We start from the raw sequence: 6,452 nt of genomic DNA, 5'->3' as shown, positions 1-6,452 counted from the left end.
TCTACTTAATTATATTCTTAGGACCAAAATTCATATTTAAGCTGAAGTAGCATTAGTACTAGCAGCAATTTTTGAAACTTAATCACAAGATATTAAAAGTCGAACTCGATTACAGCAGATGGAGACATTGACTTAAGGATTGATAGTTAGATCATGATTGAACCAAGGTCAGATCAGTCCTACTCAAGTTAAGTATATTTTAGAATTGGATAGAGTAAATATATAAATTATTGGGAAGTTCAATCGGATAGAGTACTGTATTAATTATTAGGAACTCAGATTATCATATGACGTGACTGTGAAGAGTAGTTTTCATGTTATGTCATTCTGTTAGCTGTGCGTGATCAGGTGATTGATAAGTACCTTTCTCAAGCTATTTATATTGATAAGATTTTTTTTAATCTAAAGCAAATTAATTTTTTTAAGTATCCTCACTGTAACATTCCTCAAATAACTAAAGGAATCTCCTAATTAACCAAGTAATCTCTTGTAATTAATGAGCTCCAGCTGACTAAATGAAAGCGAAAACTATCTCATGGCGTATTCTCTTTTTTCATAATCCACTTGCATTGCTTGATCCCATTGATCTCCAGTTTTATAATTACCAGCATTTTCTGGAACTTTTATGGTTTTATTTTTTTCGTACAGAAGAATTCTGCAAAATTTCTGCTAGCTAGCTTCTTGTTGTTGTGTTGAATCTCTCTGTCTTGCCGTCATTTAGCTAACTACTTTGTAGATCTATTGAAACATAGGCGCGTGAGATCTATAATAACCATACTTAGCTTGAGCATCTATAATTTTATGTAAAATATAATGATTAAAAGAAAAAGAATAACCAAGAGGTTGGGGTATTATAAGGAGTATTAGAAAGAGGTGAGACAATAGAAACACCAAAATGTATATGTTGTATAATCCCCAAAAGTTTCATTATATTGAATTATTAACAACTCATTCTGATTCTAAATAGAAGAGCTTATACATCTTGGTGTTACTCTTTAGTTTGCTTTTTTGTTTTTTTGGTTCTGTTCTATTTTCAGTTCAGTTGTTGTGTTTCTTGCTTAAGCATGGCTGTTTTTCTTGGGTGATTTTATTTTGCTGTTGTGGTTTTTTCATTTTTCAGGGTCGTCATCTTCCATTTGCACGAACTATGGTGAGTCATGGGGAGGCAACTAGTTTTTTGTGAGTGTATGAAGATACTTATAGACTGCCTACTAACAAGAGCCTCACATCAACAACGGAATTTGAACTCATGACTCTATGGGTTATGAGCCAACTCTTTACTCCCTTCGGTTCAAAATATAAGCTAAACGTTATCTATTTACGTTTATCAAGAAGCTAGTTAAAATTAATTTGAAACAATAAATATGTAAGCCATGTTTTTTGTTTTTTGGATATGCCCTTATTAATGAAAAGAATAATGTAACAAATGAATCAAAGAGGAAAGAGAATGTATGGGGATAAAATTGGAAAAAACTCATTAATACTTAGACAAAAGTAAATGTTATCTTATAAAAAAAAAATCAAATCTCTCTAACAAAATTTAGTTTATATTTTGAACCAGAAGGAGTATTAAACTAGATCAACCTTTGTTGTCAACTCATCTTTACTCCATTTGGTCTTTAGTTTTTCTTTTATTTCTGGAATGTTTTATACGCAGTTTATTGGGCCTTCTTATTCTGTCATGTAATACCACTATGCAGAGACCCACTTAACTATGTATTTTGTTGTTTAGGAAAAATAACAGAAAAACACCTATTAAATTTTGAAAAGATAAATAGGTCATACTGACTATTCTTGGAATGACTTTGACTACTCTTGTAATAGATTTCAAAATCTGTCAAAATCACTTATTTATCATTTTAAAATTTAATAGTTATTTTGTCATTTTCTCTTTTATTTAGTTTTGATAAAAGTTGTCTTGGAAAACAGAGGAAAAAAAGGTGGGAAAGAGAAAAGGAGAAACGCCCTCACCCTCTAAACAAGAAAATGGTCAAATGATGATACAATGAAGCAAAGAGGTGGTGCGGTATAAATTATATACAATGAAGCAACACGCCGGCAATCCACACAGCACGACTTCACTTGACTTGTTGACTACAAATATGTGAGGGAGGCATTTGTTGATCTTTGAAGAACCTGAACAACTTGTTTGAAGAGAAACCAATTCTCTGCAAATTCTGGAGCTGATGATCGATGTTGCCATTTTTGAGACTCAAGTTTGTGAGAGCTATTTCTTTCGCTTCCCTCCACAATCCACATCCAGGTTATTTCTTTCTCTTTTTCCCATTGATCCATCATTCTTCTACTGTTTTGCCTGCAAGCCATTTGATCTCCGCCCCCCCCCTCTCCTAATGCTGTTGATTCAATCTCCTCCTTAGCTACCTTACTTTAACTTCTGAAGAACGAAGTCCTAAAACCTTCAAACATATGGTTGCACTTTATCTATTGACTAAGCTCTTCGTTTATTCTATTCAGATTTCTTTTTTAATGAAGTAAACGACATATTTATTTATTTTATCAAAAAAGCCCATTTCGTTATTATGCATAAAATTCTTCCAGTTTTTTATACTTTTACTGTAATTGCAGATATTGAAACATAAAGGCGTGAGATCTGATAACCATATTTACAACACTATGTATGGGCATGCAGCATATGAAATCTGATAAAATTAAAGCACAATTTTAGGGTATTTTTATAGAAAATTGTAAAACAATTTTAGGCTATGGTGCCACAATAGCAAAAGCGCAGCTCCTATCTACAGGTAAGTCGCTATAATTCAGGTGGCAAAGAAGAAAGTCCCTATAATTCAACTAGATATTTTTTAAAAAAACAAAAAAAGAAAATCATACACACACACACATCAATTTATTTAGCCCAACTTCTTTTGATAAAAAAAAAAAAAGAAAAGAAATTAAAGCATAACAACCGTTAACACATGGCCTACTACACCTTCAACACATGTACTTTTTTTAAAAATAAAGTTGGTGATAAAAAACGTCAAATAAATAAGTAAACTTGGCGACGAGATAGTTGACCACGTAATGAAGTCTTTCGCACTGTTCGTTCCATAAAGAAGACACGTTCTTCATTTTAGCACATCAATCATCCATCAAAATGCTGTTGATCGTTTGAGTTCAGTAACTTGGTCCCCCTTGCTAAATATTTTTCCTGCTCTTTTTATCACGTTAATCATCAAGAGCTAAACCTTACCAGCCCCGGAGAAGGTAAAGCCCAAAAAGAAGCATTAGTTTAAGGTTGAAGCAAGAAACTAGAATCACTCACATGGATGCAACCGTTGCTTTAATGCTCATAGAAGCTGTATTGATTTTGCTGGCTGTAGCAATTTCTAAAGCCATCAGACTAATCTCTTCACTTGATGATAGGTAACATCTTCTATAAATGTTCACATTTTTTTTGGGTTAAAAATAAAAATGTTCACTTTATATGGCTTGTTGATTGCCCAATTAATATTTATTATTCATGAATTCTTTCTATCTGTAGTTGTAAAGATGTTGTTGATTCGATTTCGACCGTTTCTTCTACTTCTCATATCATTTTTGCTCCTCCTACAACCAAGTATGACGTCTTTCTTAGCTTTAGAGGACACCCGTGAGACTTTCTCAAGTTATCTCTATGAAGCACTTTGCAAAGCAAACATTCAAACTTTTATGGATCACAAGCTCCAAAAAGGAGATCATGTCTCACCAATTCTCTTGAAAACAATAGAAGAATCAGAGATATCTTTAATTATTTTCTCCAAAGATTATGCTTCTTCAACTTGGTGTATGGACGAGCTCGTTCACATTATGAAATGTAGGGATAAATACCAAAGGATTGTCATCCCTATTTTCTACAACGTAGATCCATCAAATGTTTGGAAACAAAATGGGAGTTTTGGAGATGGATTTGCTAAGCTTAAGCAGAGATCAAAGCACAACCGAGAAAGAGTGCAGGAGTGGAGAAATGCTTTAATCAAATCAACAAGTCTATCTGGGTGGGATTCAAAGAATATCAGGTAGCTAATTCTTTTCATTTTTCACTCATTGTTTTCTTTCTTTGGATTAAACATAATCATTCTGTTAATTTATATTTGTGCCAGGCCCGAATATGAACTTATCAAAAAGATTGTCAAAGATATTTTGAGCAAACTGAATAACAAGTTATCCTTACATGTGGAAGGATTAGTTGGGGTTGATCATCAGACTTAGAAAATTGAAGAGTTACTAAGTGAAGTTCGCATTCTAGGAATATGGGGTATGGGCAGTATGGACAAGACCACTCTTACTAGAGCTGTATTTGACAGGCTGAAAGCTGAATTTGGAGCTTTCTGTTTTGTTAAAGATGTGAGACAAAAACTAACAAGGAATGGATCGGATGAGTTACTGGAAACATGCCTCAAAGAATTATTAAAAGATGAGGGCATTACTTACACTTACACTTTTGTAAGAAGGAGGCTCCACCATAAAAAAATTCTTCTCGTACTTGATGATGTGGACAATTTTATAACAGCTGAAGATTTAATCAAAGCAAGTGCATGGTTTGGGGAAGGAAGTAGACTTATTATCACATCAAGAGACATTCAAATGCTTAACAATACTTCTGCATCCACAACATATCGTGTTCTAACATGGGATCCCCGCCATGCCCTTCATCTCTTTAGTTTAAAAGCTTTCAAGCAAAAAGAGCCAATAAAAAGCTATTTGGAGTTATCAAAGTGGGTAGTAGATTATTATCAAGGAAATCCATTAGCCCTAATTGTGTTGGGTTGCTTTCTTGAAGGGAGAGGAAAAGAAGTATGGGAAAGTGTGGTGGCAAAACTAAATCAAACTCTTCATGGTGACATTTTTAATGTGTTGAGATTGAGATTTGATGGAATTGATGACACGAAAAAAGTTTATTTCTTGATCTTGCAATTTTTATGAACGAAGCATGGTTGATTTCTCTAGATTGTACAAGACACATATATAGTTCTTTTGCGTATATTGAGATAAGTGTACTTAAAGAGAGATCCCTCGTTTCAGTGCATGAAAATGGTTATATTGATACGCATGCTCTTCTAGTGGACATGTGGCTTGAAATTTCTAGGCAACAATTAACATCTAATTCTAAAAGGCCCATTCGACTAGGGAGGCATGAGGATATTTATCATTTTCTTGACAATGACAAGGTAATACTTTATTTTTTTAATTTTTATTACATTCTTTATTCTCTTAATATTCCAAAAAAAAAAAGAATCTAATTATCAAAAGGTCTCAATAATAAATGATTAGCATAAACCAGTTGTCATTTCCTACATTGAAACTTGTCATACATGCTCCTCAGTTGTCAATAAATTTTAGGATAATTAAATCTGTTTTTTGGATCTAATTACAATTCCCCCTTTATAAAATTATCCATAGAGGTTGACATTTTTTTATGTTAATTGATAATTGATGTAGTAAAAAAGTTATTGTGTGTATACTTATACACTGCATGTTTATGATAAATGAATAATTGCCCTAATAGTTATTAAATATTTGAGCCTTATTGTCTCCCTTATACGATTCGATTAACTATTTCTTAGCTGTTCTGCAGTTTGATAGTCATTGTTTAGGTAATGATAATTGTGTTTACTTTGATATGATATTACTAGGGGGCTGAAGTAATTCAGTGCATGTCTTTGGACGCAAACAAGATAGAAATGATTACATTGAGGGCTAGTAATATTCAAAAGATGCACGGTTTAATGTTCCTTAAAGTTTACAAGTCAGATTGGAAAAAGCCTTCAAAGTTGAATGTTTATGGAGATTGGATTATCTTTCAAAAGAACTAAGATTTCTTAGTTGGGAGAATATCCACTACCATATGTGCCATTACCTTTTTGTGCCGAGAATCTGATGACACTTAAAATGCGTAATGGTAATATTAGACAGCTTTGGAATGGAATCAGGTACGTATCATTCGATTTTTCATATATCATAATTTTTTAATTGGGGTGATTCTATGATCTGGCATCAAATATTGGCCCAGTAATTCGCAATTCAAATGTTTGCTTTACCACCTTAAAATTGATGGTTAAATAATACTTATACTATTTGCCGGAATACAATTCATCTTCTAGTTTTCATGAGAGAAATTCTTCATTAACATGAATAGTTTTTGCAGCATTTTCCAAGTCTAAAGCAAATCGATCTGTCAAATTCAAAGAATCTCACTCCGCTCCCGGATTTGTCTTATGCCCCTTAGATTGAACTTATCTTTCTTTATGGTTGTGTAAATTTGGCTCAAATTCATTCATCAAGTGCCCCGGGAAAGGATGTCATATTAAGCATAGAAGATAATAGGCGAGTGCAGATAAACATTGGGGGCAGTAGCAGTATTAAGGGGACAAGTTCAGGGCTAGTGACTGTGCACAATTACTTGAATCTTTATGATTTTTCATTCAATAAAGTGACAACGAAGGTGTTCGTAT

Source organism: Neltuma alba, unplaced genomic scaffold (assembly GCF_004799145.2).
Source record: "Neltuma alba isolate B1F8T4 unplaced genomic scaffold, ASM479914v2 tig00011876_pilon, whole genome shotgun sequence".
NCBI classification, from domain to species: Eukaryota; Viridiplantae; Streptophyta; class Magnoliopsida; order Fabales; family Fabaceae; genus Neltuma; species Neltuma alba.
Note: the sequence above shows the minus strand (reverse complement) of the source record.